Below are 23883 nucleotides of genomic sequence, written 5' to 3' on the forward strand. Positions count from 1 at the left end.
CTAGGAGACCTACTGATAGACCCTCCCATTCCCCTAGGAGGGTGACCTTGCCTTAAACAATGGATTCTTTGCTAATAATTTCCTTTTTTCTGCTCCCTCCCTACATTTAAAAACCCTTGCTTTCCTGCAACTGGATGGAGCTCCTTTCTATTTGCTAAATGGAGTGCTTCCTGATTCATGAGTTGTTTAATAAAGTTTGTTAGATATTTAGAATGCACTGAGTTAAATGGTTGCTCCTTCGCAAGGGCAACTTGGCCGGTGAGTGGTTTTCTTGACTTGCTGCCCAGCGACCCCAGCAAGTCCCTGCTATGACCTGGACACACATAATAGTCTATCCGTGACTCTCAGCTCTGGTTCTTTGGTAAAAGACTGTGGAAATTTCCCCTTTTCCTGCAGGACAGAAGTATCAAAAGAGGCATTTGCCACCATTTCCCAAGCAGATGTGTACTCAGCTGCCTCCTCAGCCAGCAGAGTCCTAAGGATCCTTTGGGGCTGGTTCCCCTCCTGCATCCGAGGCCACTGGGGCCATGGTAAGTACCTCCTTCCCTCTGCTCTGCAGACTGCTGGAAGGAGCCCATGGGTTGCTGGCCATCCTCTCAGAGTGCTTCCCTGTCTAGACTGAACACCATACATCTCCCTGTTCCTGGAAGGGCCCCAGAGACACTGATGAATCCCTGGGAACTGCTATTTCCTGGAGGCTGAAAACTACCCACCCCACGCCTAGGCCATCAGTGAAGCTGTGCCATCTTATCCCTTCTTCCCCACCCCAAACCCAAACTCTGGGCAAACCAGTTCGGCGCTCTATTGAGTTAGAAGGATAGCAAACACACAAGACAGCGGTGGGGAGAGGTAAGAGGCTTTAGGGAAAACAATTATTTAATATTTCCTGAAAGCGGGGATCCCTGGGTGGCGCAGCGGTTTGGCGCCTGCCTTTGGTCCAGGGCCCGATCCTGAAGACCCGGGATCGAATCCCACGTCGGGCTCCCGGTGCATGGAGCCTGCTTCTCCCTCTGCCTGTGTCTCTGCCTCTCTCTCTCTCTCTCTCTCTCTCTCTCTCTCTCTCTCTCTGTGACTATCATAAATAAATAAAAATTTATTTTAAAAAAATATTTCCTGAAAGCGACAAAGGTTTAGCACCGTCCCCTCCTCTGGATTTTGCCCTGGATTTTGGACCTCTGGATTTTGCCCTGACTGAGCATGCGCTCCGCAGCCTGGACTGACCACACGCTGCTGTGTCTAGTCACCAACATCTGAGACGTTGCCATACTGCTTGCCACCCTCCAGAAGCCAAAGGCCTCCGTGTTAATATTTGTCAGCAGTTGAGGTTATGGTGGCCAGCAGCACCCAAAAGGGAAAGGACGAGTGTAATATTGGTTCAATGACTCTTTCTTTCTCTCTCTCAAATAAACAAATAAAATCTCAAGAAAAGAAGAAGTTAAAAATTGTATCACCTGGCTGGTTGTGAAGTCTGCCTTTCTTTCTTCCACAAACATGACTTTATAATAAATGTGGTTTTTATTTATTTTTAAAGATTTTCTTTGTTCACTTGACAGAGTGAAAGAGAGAGCAGGAACAGAGGGGAAGTGGGGGAAGGGACAAGCAGACTCCCTGCGAGCAGGGAGCCCAATGCGGGGCTAGATCCCAGGACCCTGGAGTCATCGTCTGAGCGGGAGGCAGACGCTTAACTGACTAAGCCCCCCAGGTGCCCCTAAATGTGGTTTTTAAAAGATAATAATTGAACTCTTCCAATCATATTCCCTGCCCAGATCTGAATACACAGGTCACGCAGGGTCAGCTATTTCAGCGTACTCCTCGCCCTCACTACACCTGTCAGGAAAGCAATGCAGAGTCCGTCCCTGGTGATTTCAAATACTCAGTGGAAGAAACGGTTGATTCTGCTTGTTTTGAACTGGTCACCTCCAGCCACCTGCTCGGCACAAGCACATACTTCAGAGTGATACAGGCTCCCGGCAGCAAGTTCATTTTCCATTTATAAAATTCATGAATTATTTGCCAACTGCCCACCATATGCAACATAGCAGAGATGGGAAGAATGTCGCATAAAAAAATCAGGTCCCATCTCCCAAGGGGCTTACTCTAAAGTAAGGAGACCTCTGTACAGAGTAGCAACCCAGAATAAAATGGGATCGAAAAATGATTATTATTGAAACATCTACTTTTTTGTAAGAATTACTGATTGATCACCTCTCTCTCTCTCTCCCTCTCTCTCTCTCTCTGCATTATTTCCTTACCTTTGTCTATATGCATGAATATTATGACATTAATAAAATATTAGCAAGAGTATTTGCCGACTTCTGAGTGTCCCGATGTGCCATTAGACGAACTTCTTTCCAGATGTTATCACATTTATCACTAAATGGGAGGCTATTTTAGGGTTGCCTTGTAAATAATGAGTATCAGTGAACTACTGGTAAGACTTGGAATAGTATTAGGTGGAATTTTTTCTAATAGAATAGGAGAGGTAAGACGTGGTTACAGCTTTATTTTTTTTATTTTTTTTAATTTTTATTTATTTATGATAGTCACACACACACAGAGAGAGAGAGAGAGAGGCAGAGACACAGGCAGAGGGAGAAGCAGGCCCCATGCACCAGGAGCCCGATGTGGGATTCGATCCCGGGTCTCCAGGATCGGGCCCTGGACCAAAGGCAGGCGCCAAACCACTGCGCCACCCAGGGATCCCTGGTTACAGCTTTATTGAAGATAAAGAAGTAAGTTCGGTGTCCTGGACTACAAGGCCCTGAAAGAGAACACATGTGACTTGGGAGGGGGCTGTATCACAGAGGGCCCAGGCTGGATATTCCCCGGTTAGTCCAGGGGCTGCCAGCCAGAGCCCTCCAGCCTCCCAGGCTCCCTAGAGAAACTGGCCAGTCCGTAAGGATGATTGTTTGACCAGCCTGGGTTAAAGGAATCTGTGGGGATTCCAACTCTCCCCAGTTGTATACAATCAGGCTGAACGAGAGAACTGTCAAGAGACGTGAGGTTCTCCTAGTTCCGTAGGAGGGGGCTAAGAGAAAAGCATGAGGAAGGGAGAAGAGAGGAAGTGGGAACACAGGAATGAAAGAAGGAGATGCCGAGGGCCTCCGGGAGTCATAAACAAGTGACACAAGTGTGCCACAGGTAAATAATTGCTTTTGGTTTCTCCTCACTCACTCCCTAGAATTGTCAGTGTACAGAGAACAGCAAATACTTGCCCAGCAAAGAGTATATTGACATGGTTCAAAAAATAAATAAAGTCATGTTGCCAGTAGTATTTGTCCCAAGAAGCGACCTGTTTTCCTTAATGAATTCTCTAAAGTGGGACTGGGTGCAGTTGCATTCTGGGTGAACAAAAGCTGTGTCCCTGAACTTGGCAGAGAGGCATGGGTGGGAAGAAGCAACTCAAAGGTCACAAAGGCACTGCTCTGGGAAATGGGAAGCTGCCCCCCGCCCCCTACATTGTCTTGCTCTGAGAAGATATCCACTCCTTCCCCCCAATTCCTAAACCAAAAATGTCTAGAATCAACTCTGACTCTTTCCTTTCTGTTCACCATACATCTAATATGGTAGGTAGCCTTGTTGACTCAACCCATCAAATATATCCATATTCTAACAACTTCTGACCACATTTACTGCTCACGTTATGGTCTAAGCCAACATTATCTCTTATCTTCATGTTTACATGGAACCCTGAAAGAGGTTCCTCTTCCTCCTCCACATTAACACCCAGGTAATCCTGTTAAAACATGTCACCCAAGTAGCTTCTCTGCTCAGAACTCAGTATATTTTTCCATTTCTCTCAGAACCAAAGTCCTTTGAAAGCCTGGATGACATACCCCCTCTCTGTTGGCTGTCTGGACCTCATCTTCTACCCCTATCTCCTTTGCTCACCCAACTGCACACAGTAGCCCACTTGTTGTCGCCTAAATATTATAGGAACGCTCTTTCTTCTTGGCCTTGGCCTTTTCTGGTCCATGTCCAGGAATACTCTCCCACATACTCACCAAGCTCACTGTCTTGCCTTAATTTTTGCTCAAAAGTCGCCTTCTCAGTGGAATCTTTCCTAACCATGTTTTAAGAGCACTAAACGCTCCCCCTCTTCACCACTACCAATTCTCCTCCTTTGCCTCATTTTTCTTCAAATCACCATCAAGAATCATCAAGGATGGATTTGCAAGCTAACAAATTAGCTTGTCCTGGTTTCATGGATGCCAATAGAAGGACAGCTTATTACTCACAGTAAAAGCTATAGCTAAAGTAGCAGCGTCTTTTCTAGCTTTGTTGATATATAAGTTGACATATAACATTGTGTAAGCATGAGGCTTATGATATGATGACTTGACATATGTATATATTGCAAAAAAAAGTGTACGACCATAAGGTTTGCTGTGCTAGTTTCCTTGAACCCCCATCTCCATCAGGTGGAATGAAGGGCACCAGGTGAGACCTAAACACGTGGGTTGAGTTATGAGAGAAAAATCTTGAGTCTAGGGAACCCGGATCAGTAGGCAGTAAGCATCCCTGCCCTTTCTCTGGAGGGAGATATTTTCTTTGTATTACGAGGCAGTAAACAGCCTTCCATGTCTCTGGTGGGGGCCACAATCTATATTCCAAGGATATTTGCTGTATGAACTTCTTGAAAAAACAATAGTGTGGAATGAAGGGTCGCCACTGCCTCTGCTTCTGAGGAGTCCAAAGATGTGAAAGACTGCAGAATTATCCCCCATTTATCCATTTCTAACAACTAAATATGCCTTATTTCATTCATGGAATTCTTCTTCCGCTGGACTACAAACTTGAGACATTTCTCATTTTAATTTCATTCTCATCTGTTTTATTTATTGATAAAACAATGTCTGGCACATAAAGGATGTCCATAAAGGTGTGCTGCATGGATAAATGGATGAATGGTAAAATACACAAGAACTAATCACACTGCCAAAATACACACAGATGATTAAGAAATTAAATAAATCCCTGAGATGCATTGCTTTACCACAAGCCAAATATAACATCAGAACTTTTTAATCTTATTTTAATGACTTGGAAAAGGACTGAGGCTAACCAACAACATTTATACAAGACTGTATGCTGAAGATTATTTCAATTTTGTAAACAAACACATACACATGTGTATAGGAAAATCACGAAGGAAAACGCACCAAAAGTTAAGTATTTTTATTTTTTTACGTTTTTTTTTTAAATGGGCTAATTATGGGTTAACTGTGTTCTCTATCCTTTGTCTTTATTTTCCAATGTTTCCGTAATTTTTATGTATTATTTTGATTATCAGGAAAAACCAACATGTTTATTTTGAAGTCTTTATTATTTCTTTCTTTTTTTATTTTTTTTTAATTTTTTATTTATTTATGATAGTCACACAGAGAGAGAGAGAGAGAGAGAGAGAGAGAGGCGCAGAGACATAGGCAGAGGGAGAAGCAGGCTCCATTCACCGGGAGCCCGACGTGGGATTCGATCCCGGGTCTCCAGGATCGCACCCTGGGCCAAAGGCAGGCGCCAAACCGCTGCGCCACCCAGGGATCCCCCTTTTTTTTTAAGAAAGAAAGGCAAAGCAGCCTGAAACCTCAGGTTGCTTTCTTTCTTCTTTCTTTCTTTCTTTCTTTCTTTCTTTCTTTCTTTCTTTCTTTCTTTCTTTTCACAGACTACTTTTAATCCCCTCCACCACTCACAGAAGTCCTCTCCGAGTCCTGGAAACGAGAAACTCTGGTAGAGTGAATGGTGATAGTTCACGGTCAGTTTTCTTCAGAAAACGGGTAATGAGAATGATCGACAGCACTACAAGAGAAAGAGGGACATGAGCTTGCCACTTTTGCCCCCCACTGTCCCAGAATGTTTCTTTGGGGCTGCAGGCAGGCTAGGCTAACACCTCCAAATCCACAGCCACATCCCCCCAGTTCTGCCCCCTGGCACATGAGCACTGAGGCTCCCGAGCCACATGCAAACCACATGTGCACCCGGTGCCCCCACACACATGGAGCTCAAACACCAGAGTGACACAGGGCCTGACCTAGGTGGCAGTTTACAAGAGGGCGTGAGTACTGGGGCGGGAATATTGTGGTCACTACATTCCCAGGGGGAACCGGCCTGTATATGGGGAGAACAGTCACAGGATTTTGCTGCCTTTTTTTTTCATACATGCATTTAGCAAATATATAAAGAGCTCCCTCAACAACACAGGGTTCCTCTATTAAGGAACTGCCAGTCTGTTGAGGAGGTAAGATGTACCCCTAAATAACCATACCTGCAAAAAGTGATCAGACTTCTTAATTTATAATTTAAGAGAATACTTGCTGTTCAGTAATGAGTATTACTGATGATCTTTCTTTGAAAACTAAATTCTTATCCTATAACTAAAATCTTATTCCCTTTGTCTCTAACCTCCCTTGCGAACCCTCCCAATTTGACTGGTCTTCCTTCTCCTGGATCCTGAGACCCTCCTGCAATAATTGAACAACTGGAATGTGAATAAGTCATAGTCAAAGGAGGCAGGGGCTCCCCAGGGGACACCTCCTGATGGACAAAGGCCACCCGAGAGTATGTCTTGACTCAGAGACCAGAGAAATCCAAAGGATCTTATCTGTATACCACTGGGGACACATCTGTCACCAACTTGAAGGTCAATTAATTTCATGAGCCATTTATAATCAGTTCAGTGGCATTACATAGCTAAGAAAAGGTCAATGGAAAGATGTATTTGAAACAAATGGATCTGAAAGAAATAGCGGAAGGATTACCCACTAAGAAAAAAACACATTTGCCTTCCTAGGTCATGCTCCTCTATAAAAATATTAACATTACATTTACAATTATATTAGGATAAAAATAAATAGAATCCAGGCTGCACTCATTATTATATAGTCATTATTAATGAGATTATTTTTCTCCTGATTTTTATTAAAGATTTTATTTATTTGAGAGAGAGAGAGAGAACGTGAGCAGAGAGAAGGGGTAGGAGAGAGAAAAACAGACTCAATGCTGAGCAGAGAGCCCTAAAAGGGACTTGGTGTCATGATCCTAGGATCATGACCTGAGACAAAGACAGACACTTAACCAACTGAGACACCTAGGCACCCAATTCTTTCTCCTGATTTTAAAAAGAATTAAAGATGAAGCATTTTCATAGGCCTCCCAAAGTACAGTGCGCTGAGGGCACTGTGCCTCTGTGTCTAATAGGTAAGTCAACCCCGAGTGGAAGTACACCAGGCCCAGGGACTAGGGCATGAAAATAGCGAATTCCCAAAGATGCAGGCATTAGCAGTTCTGTTCTGGGGCCCCACTCACACTGCCATCGGGTCAGAGACTGAGGTCTGGAGTCAACCTCCAGGTTGAGGTCTACAGGAAGCTCCCGTTTTACTGCTGCGTGGAAATCAGGCCTTTAGTCCTGATTTAGGGCAGTTGAGTCCCTCTGCTGACCTCCACACTACAGAAAACAACTAACAATCCGTCAAACACAACGTACAAGTCACTTACAATAGTAGTTTGAAATATCGAAAATTTCTGTTGAGGCCTTCAATTGCTTTCATGTCTTCTGGAGTCAATTCAAAGTCAAAAACCTGAAAGGAGGGATAGAACCAGATTGAACTCTCCCCCAATGCAGCTGGCTTCTACCTGGGAGCTTGAGTTCTTCCCAGCTGGGTGGGAGCAGGGACAGGAATGAAGATGGAAGGGGCACACTCTGAAGGGGCCTGAGTTCACCTCCCACACTTCTTCCCCACCCCCTCTCCTCTGATCCACTCCCACAAAAGAAAGGCTTATAACTCACAATCCCAAATCTTTTTAATTGAACTGCTTGTAACAGAAAAGAAAAAAATTATTTTTGTCCAACCAAAGGCACAGCTGGACAAAAATATCTGTGGAATCAACCAAAGTGTAATCAGGTTTTTCCTTCCCCTACAATATAATGCAACCTTGAGCTTAATCAAGCATTGGAAGGAAGAGCAGCTCCCCTGTGAAGGTCTCTTCAAGATTCTGTTGATGAGAAAAAGGCATCTCCTGATCAACTGTTCAGTCATACCACCTGCTCATCCCAACGCCAAGTACCATTCTCTTCCTAGTCATGTTTACCCTTCCCTATGAAAGAAAAATCTTTCTGATTGATCTCTGAGACACTTACATTCAGAGAGTTCTCCCTACAGTCTCTCTTACTTATGTCCAGATTTGTTTTTATTTGAAGATATATAGCACCTAATTGAGAGGGCATTCAGAGCAAAGGAGACAGATCTTTGGTAAGAAATATTAAAGCAGAAGCTCATTATTTCATCCAGGGGACAATTTTGTGGAAAACTTGGTGCCTCTATCTATCTATCTATCTATCTACCTATCATCTGTACATCTGTCTATCAATCCTCTTACAAATATACTGCAGAAGTGATATGTTGTCATGAGATATGTATTAATACATTGAGTTGAACTGAAAAATAAAACAGGATCTTTTCCTGATTTAACAATGAGATTAGATTTGCCTATAGGATATTTCCATAAATTGAATGAACTAAATCTATGGCTTAGAGGTTGTTTTTTTTAAAGATTTTATTTATTTATTCATGAGAATACACAGAGAGGAGAGAGAGAGAGGCAGAGACACAGGCAGAGGGAGAAACAGGCTCCTGCATGGACTCCCCCATGACGTGGGACTCAACCCTGGGTCTCCAGGATCGCCCTGGGCTGAAGGTGGTGCTAAACCGCTGAGCCACCAGGGCTGCCCGGCTTCAAGGTTTTGAAGCAAATACCTTAAAAATAATATGCTCCACAATATCATCTTTTGCAAATATAGAACTCATGATGAAATTTTCCTTGTCATTAGGACAAGCTAGGGATCCCATGGTTTTTCACAATTCTCAGAAATTCACTATAAAGTAAATTAAAGACAACAGGCTGATCAAAAGCATAGGAAGATATATGAGAGAGGGTGTATGGCAACACTACTCATTCACTAGTTAATTTGCTTGGTCCATAAACTTATACCGGGCTTCCTACCTAGAGTCAGGAGCTCTATTGGGGGAAAAAGTGTTACAAGATGACCCAGAGAGTATCACTACACTTAGGGTTCTCACAGCCTGGAGAGCACACTGACATATAAACCATCAATTTGAGTTTAATAAGGAAAACCCCACAAAGCCATGCCAAGTGCTATGGTGGCCAAACTGTGCTGATGGTCATACAGAGCAGCTCCTCCTATTGGGTTTGATATTGAAACACAAATTTGAGTTCATCAGATAGAGAAGGTAACAAAGAGGAACCAGGGTTTTAAAAGTTCTTTACTGCATGGAGGGCCTCCTATAAGGAGAACAGAGATAAAATGTGTTCAGGATCACACAACTAGGAAGAGGCAAAGCCAGAGCTAGAAACCATAAAGCCTAGGACTCTGGGTCATGCTCTCTCTCCTACCTGCCAAGCTGTCCCATAGCACATGGGGAGAGATACCTAGGAATGAATGAACATGGGCACATTCTGAAAAGCAAGAGAGCTACTCCCCAACACAGCACCCATTCCTTACTTTGGAAAAAATACTGCTGGGCCTATACCTCAAAGTTCTCTTTGATCCTCTTCTCATTGAAGTTCCTGACCAGGACCACCACACCTCGCTACAGTTGGAAGCGCAAGGCCACTTGGCCTGGGTTTCTATTGTGTTTCTTAGCAATGGCATTCAAAATTGGCTCCTCCAAGAGAGACGGGCTACCCCCTTCCACCCTGAGAACAAAAAACAAAAACCACAGATTTGAAGGGTGTAGAACTGAATATATAGAGTGTTCTGTCGCATTTCCCCAGATTCCCCAGGCAACTGAAAGAAGTAGGTACAATACAATATGATTAAAAGAGAGTTTTGTGAATATTCTTAGCGATTCATTCATCATTACAACAAACTGGAAACAGTTAATGTTTCCATCAACCAGTGAATGGAGACACAACTTGTGGTACATGTGTCCATATGATGAACTATTACACAGCAGCAAATAGGAATGAGCTAGGCACTTGAAACAACATGGATACATTTCAACAGATACTATGCTAAGCCAAAAAAGCTGGACCCAAAGAGTATGTAGTTTATGACTTCTTTTATGTCCAAAGGGTATGTACTCTATGAATTCTTTTATTTATGAAGTCCTGAAACATACCAAACTAATCAAAGTTGAAAGGGGAAATTAGGAAGATGGTACAGAAGAAACCAGTATGGAGGTTCCTCAAAAAGTTAAAAATAAAACTAGCTTATAGTCCAGCAGTCACACTTCTGGGTATTTACCCAAAGAATACAAGAACTTATCCAAAAGGGTACATCACCCCTGTATTTATAGCAGCATTATCTACAACAGCCAAGATGCAGAAGCAGCCCAAGTGTCCAACAACTGCTGAATGGGTAAAGATGTGGTGTATATACACAGTGGAATATTACTCACCCATCAAAAAGAATGAAATCTTGCCATTTGCAATGACATGGATGGAGCTGGAGGTATTATGCTAAGTGAAATAAACCAGTCAGAGAAAGACAAATACCTTATGATTTCATTCATGTCAAATTTAAGAAACAAAACAAGCAAAGAGAAAAAATAAGAGGGGGAGAGAGAGAGAGTGAGAGAGAAATCAAGAAACAGATTCTTAACTACAGAGAAGATACTGATGGTCACCAGAGAAGAGGAGAGTGGGGGGGGATGGGGAAAATAGGTGAAGGGGACTAAGGAGTGCACTTGCTGTGATGAGCATGGAGTAATGTATAGAATTGTTGAATCACTGTATTGTACACTCGAAATTAATATAACACTGTATGTTAAGTAACTGGAATTAAAATAAAAACTTTAAAATAAAAGAAAGATGGTGAGGAAGAATTGATTGGGAAGAAACACAAAAGAACTCTCTTAGGAGACAGCAAGGTTCTGTATCATGGTATGGGTGTGGGTTATACTGTACATCCACGCGTCAGAATTATATGGCTAAGAGTGATGCACAACAAGCTGTGCAGATTTTACCATAAAATCACTTAATAAATGATATTTGGAGTGGAGGTTGGAGTAGACGGATGCATGGATGAAACAAGATTGAAAGAGTGTGGGTGATTTTTGAAGCTTGGTGATGGTACATAGGAATTCACTACAGGATCGTGTTTCCTTTCTTATGTTTGAATCTTTCCACATTAAAATGTTAATGAAAGTGTTTCATCATCATAGAGTTGCTGGCATAGGTTCACTCTGACATTATCATTACCAGGTTGGGCCCTTTTGGGATCCAAGGGCGCTGTAGGCAACTAGAACGGTATCCTTGGACTTGCAGAACTCCAGGAGCTTACTCTGTTTGAGGTAAGGGTGACACTCCACCTGCAAATTGCCAAGATCAAAATACATACACCAATAACATGTAAATTTAGAAAGTCCTTTGAAGAGATATCCAATAGTCTATGAACATATAGACTGTGTTTTCAGATTAGTAATATTTTTCCTGTCCTTCTGAAATACCTTCAGATGCTATCAATTTTCAGAAAGGATAAAACAATCTTCTTCTTCTTCTTCCTCTTCTTCTTCTTCTTCTTCTTCTTCTTCTTCTTCTTCTTCCTCCTCCTCCTCCTCCTCCTCCTCTTCTTCTTCTTCTCCCTCTCCTTCTTCTCCTTCTCCTCCTCCTTCTCCTTATTCTTCTTCTCCTTCCTTTTCTCCTTCCTCTTCTCCTCTCCTTCTTCCTTTTCTTCTTCTTCTTAGTAGGCTCCACACCCAGCACAGAGCCCAGTGTAGGGCTTGAGCTCATGATCCTGAGATCGAGGCTGAGCTGAGATCAAGAGTGGGATGCTTAGGTGACTGAGCCACTCAGGCACCTCTCTTCTTATTTTTTTTATTAGTGTTTAAAATGATTAGGGGCTGTTATGCTCACGTTGGGGCCTCTAAATGCCATTTCCTACTAAAAAAAAAACAAGAATCCTTAGAAAGCTGGCTGACTCTAGGTCTGAACAAAAAAGCTACAGATTGATCCTAGAACATCTTACAGTCCTCAGAGTAAAGAAGATGGGGAAGACAAAGAGGCAGGCCAAAGGAACAGGGGCTCCCATGAGGAGGTTCCTGCTGATCAAAATGGTGACCATTTGACCATGGATAAGAACAGCAACTGCACCAGGTGGGAAAGCATCCTATTCTATCTGTTCACACTCATGAGTTCACAATGACCTGTATATGTGATCACATCTCTTTAGATATAACCTCCAGTTTATTTTTTTAAGATTTTATTTATTTATTCATTCATGAGAGACACAGAGAGGCAGAGACACAGAAGGATAAGCAGGCTCCCTCGGGGGCCCAGTGCAGAACTCGATCCCAGGACCCCGGGATCACACCCTGAGCCAAAGGTAGACGCTCAATCCCTGAGCCACCCCGGCATCCCTAACCTCCAGTTTAGAGGAAGCACAAAAGACCAAATAATACATCAAACTGTATCACAGACATCAGTCAGTAAAACCAACTGTGCAGAAAAATTTAAAGAAAAAAAGGCTTAGTTTCTTTTACAAATAGAAGGAGAAAAGGAGGAAAACAAAGGGAAGGAAAGAAGGACAGAGGGACATATTTTAACACATTTTAAATTATCTTCTGCAAATAGATTCCCAGAAGTAAAATAGCTAAGATGAAAAGTATAATATTTGAATGGTTTCTTGCTTCATTTTCAAGCTCTTTTACAAAAGGGCTATCCAACTTCACAATGTCATAATGTTTGAAAGTTTGTACCATATGATGCTATTTTTAAAAATTATTTAATGATGACTTATTCCTTTCCTCACTCTCCACCCCACTCATCCTCCCAGGCGTCTCCCTCACCACTGCTCCTGTGGGCTTTCCCATGCAGCCCGTGTCATGAAGTCCAATGGCTTTTTCCACCTCTATTTGGACTGGCTGCTCCTCACACACACACACACACACACACACACACACACACACACACACGTCCCACTCAAACTTTTTCAACCCTCTTCTTTGGCTTCTACCATGTTCCCTGTCCCTACTTTGCAGCTCATATTCAATCTCCTAACCAGTGTTTCTTTGCCTGATCCTTAATTGTTTGTTGACTTTCTTGCCCTCTTCCTGTTTGTCCTATCCCAGAATAAACTGGATATTTACTCTCAGGAATGCTAATCCATTTCTGTGAGTTTAATTACCACCCATAAAGCAATGACTCCAAAATCTGCACCTCCAGCCCTGACCCGAGCTCCAGACCAGCACTGCTGTCTTCCAATATCATCTTCCACTTGACATCTCTGAGAAGGGACATCAGGCATCTGAGAAGTGGAAATAATACCCTTCCTACTCCCCTCAACCTGTTCCTCATTTGGCCTTTTCCTCTTTTCATAAAAGGAACAATCTCCTATGCAGTAGCCTCGAGCCAGTAACTTGGGTCCTGCACATTTAGGAAGAAGGTGTGAAGGGCAGGAAGCAAGGTGGTCTCTGGTGGGCTGTGGGCTCACCTGGTTGCAGACAGGCTTGGACTTGAGCCCTGGCTTCTTCATGATCATTTCCAGCTGTTTGTGGTTGAAATTGGATACCCCAATGGACCTGGTTAAACCTGCATCTTTACACTTCTCCAGGGCTTGAGGGGGAGGGAAACATGTGGCAAACTTTTAGTGTACTTGGGCCCTTGCATTTGACATTGAACTTAAAAAATCAGGAAATCTCTTCTAATATATATAATGATTTGACTGAACTAGTTTTATCGCTTACATTTACTATGTCCTATGATATGTTATTGCTCTGCACACGTTTTATTTCATTGAGCCCATTACATGCACAAATGGGACAACAAATAGATGTTAAAAAGCTTTTAAGTTTCCCCTCATCACCCCACTCTCTTTCATGGCACTGTTTTTGCTATTAGGCCTGTAATTGTTCTTTAACAAATGGTGTCAGAGTCAAAGGTAAAGAGAAACTCAGGTTTTCCTCCAAGGAAAGGTCTTTCTGCTTCCTCTTTCCTTCAGTGTTGAAAAAAGCATATGGAATGGGATAGATATTGCAGGCTTGGCTCCTACAGCGCCCCCCCCCCACCTTCTGCTAAGTCAGACAGCTGCCCATCCCTCCCTCTGTGGGGATACAGCTCTACCCCCTTTTGAACTTGCTGCTGATAATCCCCCCTATGAGGCTCACAGGCCTAACCTGACCCATGGAGCAAAGAAACCCCCACTTAGAACCATGGAAGTTAGGTTAAAAATAGACCTGAGTCCATCCTGCTCAACTCCCTTGCTTTACAGCTAAGAACACTGAGGTATATCAAGGTTTAACTACTTGAAGGTAGACAACTAGAGGAGTCGAACCCGTGTCTCTTGACTCCCTACCCAGTGGCTTCTACTTCCCCGCACAGCCCCTCTTGGGTCCGGTAGTCGTACTTCCTGCCCAGGTGTCACACAGGTCTACAGTCTCTAAAATAACCTCCCCGTTGGCTCCGTTGGGCATAATCTCCTCTCCAGGCTGGAATACAGAGAGAAGACAGGAGGAGAAAGAAGTTGTTTGTTTCTTCGTTTTTAAGAATGACCTTTCTTAAAAGGTCTCTTAAAAGGTGCCTAAGGAGCTTGGTCACATGACCTTTAAGCGGCTGTGATTACTAATCAGAGTGTGTGTGTGTGTGAATGTGTACATGCAAGTGTATGTGTATGCTGTGGAGAAGAAATGGAGGAAATGGAGAACAACAGTCATCTGAGAGACTGTAGCAAAGAATCTCTCCACCTTCCTATCCACACACATCCCTGAACTCTGCTAAGAATCCACTTTCCTATTGTTAGAATTGATTTCACAGAGTTTGGATGATAGGAACCCCATACACTATTAGGCAATGTGTTTCAGCTCCAGTTTACAATAACCCAAGTCAGAGATGGTGAGGTTACCAGACATGGTCAGTAACTGCCCACTCTGATGAGAGGTTGGATCAGTGAAGCCCAAAGAAGCCCAGTGGTGCAGTATAGACCATCCCAAGGTACCTCATCATGATTGGGCTGAGAGGTGCAAATGGGAGAGACTTTCCCCCTAAAGATGGGGGTTTCCCACCACCTCTCTGCAGTCAGTTATAACTCAACATTCTAGATAGTCCAAGACGGTAGAGGAGTAGGAGACCTTAGTTTCGTCTGGTCCCAGGAATTCAGCTATATAGCCATCAAATCATTCTGAACACCTGTGAACTCAACTGGACATCTAAGAAAAGAAAGACTGCGAATCTACAAATAGAAAAGCAACCACTTTCTGCAAGAATGACAAGATGGAAAAACATATCTCAAAAAAGAAAACAAGAGGCAGTAATGATTGCCAGGGATCTAATTGGTATGGATATAAGTAAGATGTCAGAACTAGAGTTCAGAATAACAATTATAAAGATACTAGCTGGGGAGCACCTGGGTGGCTCAGTTGGTTAAGCATCTGCCTTCAGTTCAGGTCATGACCCCAGGGTCATGAGATCAAGCCCCACATCCAGCTCTCTGCTTAGTGGGGACCCTGCTTCTCCTTCTCTCTCTGCCTGACACTCACCCTGCTGTGCTCTCACTCTCCCTTTCAATCTTTCAAGTAAATAAATAAAATATTTTTTAAAAAAGATACCAGCAGGACTTGAAAAAAGCATAGAAGACCCTAGAGAATCCCTTTCTGGAGAAACAAAAGAGTAAAATCTAATCAAGTCAAAATCCAAAAGGCTATTTCTGAGATGCAACAAAAAAATTGAGCCTCTAACTATTAGGATAAATGAGGCAGAAGAGAGAATTAGTGATATAGAAGATAAAATTATGGAAAACCAAGAGGCTGAGAAAAAGAGAGATAAACAACTACTGGATCATGAGGGAAGAATCTGAGAGATAAATGATACTATAAAGTGAATCAATATTAGAATAATTGGGATCTCAGAAGAAGAGGAAAGAGACAGAGGGACAGAAGGCATATTGGAGCAACATATGTAGAGAACATCCCTAATCTGGGGAAAGAAGAAGTCATTCAAGTCCAGGAGGCACAGAGAACCTCCATCCTCCCAAATCAATAAAAATAGGTCAACATCTTGACATATAATAGTGAAACTTGTAACTTTTTTCACAGAACTGGAATAAATAATCCTAAAATTCAAAAAATTGAAAACAGAGCTACTCTATGACCCAGCAATTGCACTACTAGGGATTTACCCCAAAGATACAGATGTAGTTGTCCAGAGGGGCACCTGCACCCCAATGTATATAGAGGAAATGTCCACAATAGCCAAACTATGGAAAGAGCCCAGATGTTTATTTATTGACAGATGAATGGCTAAAGAAGATGTGGTTTATGTATATACATATAATGGAATACTACTCAGCCATCAAAAAGAATGAAATCTTGCCATTTGCAACGATGTGGATGGAACTAGAAAGTATTATACTAAGCAAAATAACTCAATCAGAGAAAGACAAATACTATATGATTTCAGTCATACATGGACTTTAAAAAGGGAAACAAGATCATAGGGGAAGAAAGGAAAAAATAAAACAAGACAAAATCAGAGAGGGAGGCAAAGCATAAGAGACTCTTTTTTTTAATTTTTATTTACTTATGATAGTCACAGAGAGAGAGAGAGGCAGAGACACAGGCAGAGGGAGAAGCAGGCTCCATGCACCGGGAGCCCGAAGTGGGACTCGATCCCGGGTCTCCAGGATCGCGCCCTGGGCCAAAGGCAGGCACCAAACCACTGAGCCACCCAGGGATCCCCGCATAAGAGACTCTTAATCATAGGAAACAAACTGAGGGTTGTTGGAGGGGAGGCGGATGGAGGGAATGAGGTAACTGGGTGATGGACATTAAGGAGAGCAATGATGTAATGAACACTGGGTGTTACGTAAGACTGGTGAATCACTGACCTCTACCTCTGAAACTAATAATAAATTATATGTTAATTAATTGAATTTAAATAAAGATCTTTATAACTATTAAAAAATTACTCAACATTCTTGAGGATACTGATCGCTAAGGGACCACAGACAGGAACACATCATTTAGACATATAGGGCACTGTCCTCAACTCTTTGAGGTGGAGGAAAAAAGATCATTGAATTTCAGTCATTACACAGGCTACGAGATGAGGATTAAAAAAAAAAATCTCAGTGGTGAAAGGACAGAGGTGTCAAGGTCCATAAGTCATGGAGCCAAACCCAAGCCTGCCTCTCAGTCAGAACCCAGAAAATGGGAAGGAGGTAACATGATGCAGCAGCAGTGATGACCATAACAAGGCATAACAAGAAAAGCAGAAGCTGACCTTCATAGCTATCGGCAAATGGATAATGAAGAGATCCACATAGTTCATTTGAAGTGCCTTCAGTGATCTTTCCAGGGCTGGTCGAACCAATTCAGGTCAAAGGAAAGTAGCCCAAAGCTGCAGTGACCAAAAGAAGTGATTTCACACATTTGGGGACCAAAATTAAGCACCTTCGTTACAAGATTGAGAAGTGAGTAACAAGCCACTGGGGTGATCTAAAAATAAGGGACTCTGGGGCTAAATGTATCACTTGATGTGACCAGGGTCCTTCACGGGCACTGAATTATATTTGAGTGATGGTAGGAAAACTGAATGGACATCAGTGGACCAAGGAGAGCAGCCCCAGCATCTCAGGGATCAGAAAAGTAATCTCTCAAAGGAGAGTCAGGAAGTGACAGGCAAGGGGAATGGAATCTGCCATCCTGCCTGGAAACAGTTCTTCCTCTTTCTAGATATAGGATGTCCCTGATGGAGACACTCATAGGATCATTCTGTAGAGACCCTCACTCTCTGGACATTGGAAGCACCATTTTCCACCTGAGAACATTTTACAAATTTTGGTAAGTTCAATGCTGACTTGAAGAATGTGTTTCTGAGTCAGGCTTCCTTTGCGGAGTACTAGGTCGACCACACTTGGATATGTCCTGTGACAACCTGCTGAAGAGCAAAAGGAGTGGAATCCAGTCTAGTGACTCAGCTGATCCATGCAACAGATAAAAAAATATGCTTATCACTAGTCATGTTTCGTGTGTGAATGGGGTTGCTCTCCTACCTCTCTCGCAGGCTTCGATCAAAAGCAAGCCTTTTCTGTTCTCTACTTTTCTATCATGGGCCCCTACAATGTGAGAAGGAACATAAGTTACTCAAACCAAGACCAAAGGTCATTTTTTTTTTTTTTTGCAAAATAACGTGTCTAGCAGTGACTTCTCGTGACTCACCCACAGCACCTTGATGGTATAGAATATGTCCTCTCTCGTCACGATCCCATCAGCAATTTTCTCTGATGGCCTTACCAACTCCCTCCTCATTTTGATAGACATATGCGGCATCGAACAGAAGGAAACCTACATCAATAGCCACTTTGGTGACCTCACCAGCCTTGTTCTTAGGAACCTACAAAATATGAATTAGGAGTGCTGGTAATCCACCTGACTCAGAGAGAAGAAATGCATTTCCTTCATGTCATGTGGGCCAGCTGTTTCTACACATCTCCTGCTACCCCGTGGGTGACGCAAGCCTCGGTAACAAGCCTGTACTCTGGAGGCACAGACAGGACCTCCAATCTCAGAAGAGTTAGTGAAACAGTCTTCACCATGGAACATGGAAAATCAAGTCTCATTCAATAAGGAATTAATCATATGGAAGTAACCAAAAGGAAGGCTTCTGACACTAGAGAAAACTTCGAAGGAACTAGATGTATGTAGATACAGTTATAGAAGACAGAGACAGGATAAGGGGGTGACATGTATTTTGGGCTCAGAATTGAAAATGAGGCCATTATAGCCATTCTCCATGTGAGAATGGAGATATATTTGTTTATATATATATTTATATATATATATATTTGTATCTCACATTTTCTTTATATATATATATTTCTCTTTTATAAGATTTGTTTATTTGAGAGAGAACTAAGAGACAGAAAGAGAGAGGGAGAGGAAGTGGGAGGGGCGGAGGGAGAGGAACAGAGAATCTCAAGCAGACTCCCCACTGAGTGTGGAACCCAACATGGGGCTCGATCTCAGGAACTGGAGATCGTGACCTGAGCTGAAATCAAGAGCTGGCTGCTTAACTGACTGGGCTACCCAGGTGCCCCTATATATTTCTTTACACGCACACACACACACACACACACACACACACACACATACACACACAATGGAATATTATTCAGTTTTGAAGAAAGAAATCCTATCACTTGCAACAACATGGGTGAAACTGGAGGGCATTTATGCTCAGTGAGATAAGTCAGACAGAGAAAGACAAATACTGCATGATGTCACTTATATGTGGGATCTGAAAAAAAAATTTCCTAGAAACAGAAAGTAGAAAAGTGATTGCCACAGGCTAGGAGCTGGGGAAATGGGGAGATGTTAGTACCAAGTTTCCACTATAAGACAAAGTCTGGGGAACTCATGTATAACATGGTAACTGTCCCTGATAACACTGTACTGTATAATTGAAATTTGTTAAGAGGATAGAAGATAAATGTAGAAAAGAAATGGAGGGCATAAATATTTGATGTGAATATTCTCATAATGTATACATATACCAAATAATCGTGCCATGCAGTTTAAATATCTTACAACTTTGTGAATTTTATCTCAGTAAAGCTGATTTTAAAAAAAGCCAATCAAGTGTACCAGTTGGATTTAAAGGAAAATAATGGCTCATTTTCAGGGAGATTGAGAGGGAATTAAAGGAGAAATATACTACAGGATGTCCATTATTGTGACACAATTGTCATCTATCTGCTTGGCACTCGACATATCCATGTAAACTCACCCAAAGACGTCTAGCCAGAAGCACCTATAACTCTGCCTGGGGATTTCTATGGCCACCAGTGTCTTTGGGAGAAGCTCTTAGTAATTAGGTAGAGAAGATGTGGTGACCACTGGATGCAACTTAGCCTCTACCTTGCTCTGTAGTCCTCATCCTATGGGCCCATGAATGGAACAGCCCTGCTGGAAGAGACTAAGACCTCATGTGGGCCAACTTCATGGGCTACTTCTCATCAGAGCTCTTTACAATCATGCTGTTCATAAATGTGTGACCTGTCAGCAGCCTCAAAGACTGGCAGCCAGTGTTCATAGGGTACCATTCCTCAAGGAGACAAACCAGCCCCAGGATTGTATTAAACACCCCATCGCAGTGAGGAGGAAAGCAAGCAATGCATCTTTACTGGACTACAACATTCTATGGATGAGTTTCTATGGATGTCCCCTTGCATGGTCCCTTGCCCAGCATTACTATACAGGGGCTCTTAGAGAGTTTGGTTTGTCCTTACAGCATCCCATGTACTGCTGCCATGACCAAGGGACCCACTTTATAGTGAAGGATATGCTACAATCAGCACCTGACCACGGAATCCATTGGTTTCCTGAAGATATTGCATCTTCCAGAAGCAACTGGCATGACAGTACTTTGGATGACTTCTTGATGGTACAACTACAAGTGCCAGGTTGGGAGGAACGATACTGTCAGTTAAGGACACTGCCATTTAAGAAGCAATATGGTATTTTGAACTAGTAACAATTATGTGATACCATAATCCTAATACCCGATTCAGTAACAAAGGACTGGAAATACAAGTGTCCCCCCTGAATCAGTGTGAGTTCCTCCAGATGGGGAAACCGAGGCAAGGATCCCAAACCAAGTAACTTACTGGAGAGGCAAAGGGTGTGCTGGGAGCAGTGTGAGCAAGTGGGAGAAGAAAGAGAGCCAGTAGATGCTGCTCCATCACAGTTTCCACTATGAACCCCAGGTTCACGTAAAATCTATGGCTCCCAAGAAGAGACAGACTGAGGATATTCATAGATAATTCCAGCCAGTGAATTGTTGTGGACTGCTTCTGGACACTTTGCATAAGTCTCCAGCAGTCAGGTGAGGGGATGCAGATGTTGGCAGCTGGGAGCTAGGCTAAGTGCCAGGTGTTCAGAGGGAACGTATGAGTGGGACACCAACTGCACCTGCCACACACTGTCATCCCCACTCCCAGCCACCCACTTGGGGAATTTATGTTGCCCATTTGCTCAGCTTTAGGATCTGCCAGATTCATGATGCTGGTTCTGAGTAGGGAAACCCTCTTCCAGGTGACATAGGTAGGGTTCCACCTAACTAATGCCATGGCTGCCACCTTGTCCATCTTGTTTATCAGAAGTAGACAGAGTGGTCCATAGACAAATACTGCATGATGTCACTTATATGTGGATTTCCACATTTCCACAATGGAGGCAGAGAGGAGTATGTCTGGAATTCAGAGAAGTCACAAGGGCAGCTCTTGATGCTTCTGTGCCTGGTAAAGACTGTGAATGGACAATTTCAGCAATTACCACTGGCCAAGGTCATGGTAACCAGATGCTTAGACTACCCCATGATTACCCGGTTAGGCAGGCAGCCAAGAGCAGGAAGTGATGAGTGAGCACGACTGGAATCTAGAATGGCTGTCAGAAGGGACAAGGAATACACAGTGGCCCACAGACCCAACTGGAGCAGTGGGGAGTGTCCCCTGGTATAAGGCTTGGTTTTGTCACTGCTATAAAGACATATAGACAGATTTTTTTTAATTTTTTTTTATTTTTATTTTATTTACGATAGTCATACAGAGAGAGAGAGAGAGGCAGAGACACAGGCAGAGGGAGAAGCAGGCTCCATGCACCGGGAGCCCGACATGGGACTCGATCCCGGGTCTCCAGGATCGCGCCCTGGGCCAAAGGCAGGCGCCAAACCGCTGCGCCACCCAGGGATCCCCCAGACAGATTTTTTTTTAATGACAACTCATGAATAATTTTGAAATATCTTTCCAATTTTTAAAAAAGAACGTTTAAATTAATTCCCCTTTTCCCACAGAAAACAGAAGCCTTCTGCCTGAAGTCCACACTCACTGTCATAGACAAGGGGACATGGGGCTGCCCCTCGGCCAGCAGGAAAGACTTCCGTGAAAGGATATGAGGCAGAAGCAAGTGTCTTCTACTCAAATGGAGTCATCACACTGCCCATTAGAATGCTTGAGTCTGACTTCAAGTCTCATGTAAGCTCAGCTCACCTCCCCCTGGAAGCCCTCCCAGCATGTCCCAGCTCACATCAGCCTCCTTTTGGAACCTCTCAACTCTTCCTGGCACTTAGCAATCTAACGTAGAGCCTTGTTAGCCTGTGCATCAAGTGTCTTTCTCTGGCTGCCGAAGTCCCACAAAAGTGGAACTACCTTCTGTGCAAACTCCCACCACCACTAGGATAGACCACCAAGTAGAAGCTTAATCATGACTGTTGAATTGGCTGATTGATTTATTAATTAATAGCAACATATTCTATCTGTGCTTTCTTGATAGCCTCACTCACAAGATCAGAAGGCTTATTATTCCTTTCTTCCCACCATGTCAAACACTGGGTTATTTATTCTAATATTTACCTGATAAAATCAACACAATGGCTTCACATACAGTGGGCTAAGTGAGGCTGCCCCTTGGTCAGCATCAGAACTTCTCCAAAAGGGCTGAGGACAGGACACAGGGCCAGATCCAGGAAAAATGACAGAAAGCAGGTAAATGCAGAGCAGAAGCCCCGAGACCTGACCCACTGCTCATCTGAGGAGCTGCTTTCACCTGAGACAACGTCCTCCCCTCAACAAACAGGCACTCTGGGAAGCCAGCACAACATCTCTGATAACTGCATCAAATTTCAAATGGGGAATGGCTTAGTGACTAAATCTGAGATACTCAGTTTGCATGTTTCCTGGAAAAGATGCTTGCCTCAACAAAAGAAGTCACCTGCGCAAGATGCTGGAACATGTCAACATTCCTGTGCCAACAAACTTACCACAGAACAGTCATTTTGTCATCCTGTACTCCTGCACCCACTGGCCATCAGAGGTTTCTAACAAAGAGCAGGATGGTTCTGACCAAGGCATCAGGTGAGTGCAGGAGGAGCAGCCCAAGCTCAGATTTTTAAATAGGCGATAAATTAGAAGAATAATGGCACTTACCCAGGCTAGTTGTTGAGGAATTTAAAAAAAATAATCATAATGCATGGAAAGCACTTAAAATATGCAGTAAGCATTCAGTATGCATTACAGTAATAATAATAACAATAATAATCATCCACCCTCAAAATTATCACCTCTGAACCCCCAGAATCAATAGCTCATCATCCCACTTAGTGTAAGCTTAGAGATCATGAAACGAAGGCCCAAATAAGTCCTTCCAAATCACCCAGGATGCATGACGGGTGTATGTCTGCTGACCACCCTCCCAAGGCTGTTCATGGCCAACCCTGTGGTCCCCTGGGTTCTACCTATATCATCAGAAGCAGGAGTACCAAACCCAAGCATCGGCATGACGTGCCCATCATTCAGTTGCACAGAACGACTCCGGTTGAGGTTCATCACCATCCACAGTCCTGGCTAATCTGACTCCATCTTTCCTTCCTTTTCCTGACAAAGACCCAAGAGAAGACAAGGCTCCAGTTAGTGCTCTTTATTGCTACCAACAACAAAAGGATAGGTGACGCTGGGCTCACAGATTCCAGCGATTGCCAGATGAAGCTGGAATCAATCCAATGACTTTCATGTCATCCTTTCAGGTCTCTGCAGGCATCTCTTACAGGAACAGCAGCCAGAAATGTCATTTCTTTCCAATAAGCTTGTACCAAAAGAGAGAACCCATGTGGCTCAGAGTGGACACAGACAAGCTAGGTTTGTGTTTTTGGCAGTTCTAACATGCCATCGAAAGCCTCTGGTCACTGTGAGTCAGCAGTATTTTTTTAAAGAGGGGATGGGTGGTATTTCAAATAACAGCAAAGCAGGAATTTCCAATACCAAATACACAGGCAGGTCAAAGTTTCACTCCTCTTGGTTTTCCTACAGAATGCAATGCCAGGTACTAATCACATACACCATGCATTGACCTTAGCCTTTTATAGGAGGGAGGGGATTCTCAA

General features: G+C 43.2%; 1 pseudogene; it reads right to left on the reverse strand.

Annotated features, from left to right (window-relative positions):
• Positions 1-5753: 5753 nt before the first annotated feature.
• LOC129514114 (aldo-keto reductase family 1 member C15-like) lies at positions 5754-23329 on the reverse strand (annotated as a pseudogene).
• Between the last annotated feature and the right edge of the window lie 554 nt (positions 23330-23883).

This window comes from Nyctereutes procyonoides, unplaced genomic scaffold (genome assembly GCF_905146905.1).
Source record: "Nyctereutes procyonoides isolate TBG_1078 unplaced genomic scaffold, NYPRO_anot_genome, whole genome shotgun sequence".
Lineage (NCBI taxonomy): Eukaryota > Metazoa > Chordata > Mammalia > Carnivora > Canidae > Nyctereutes > Nyctereutes procyonoides.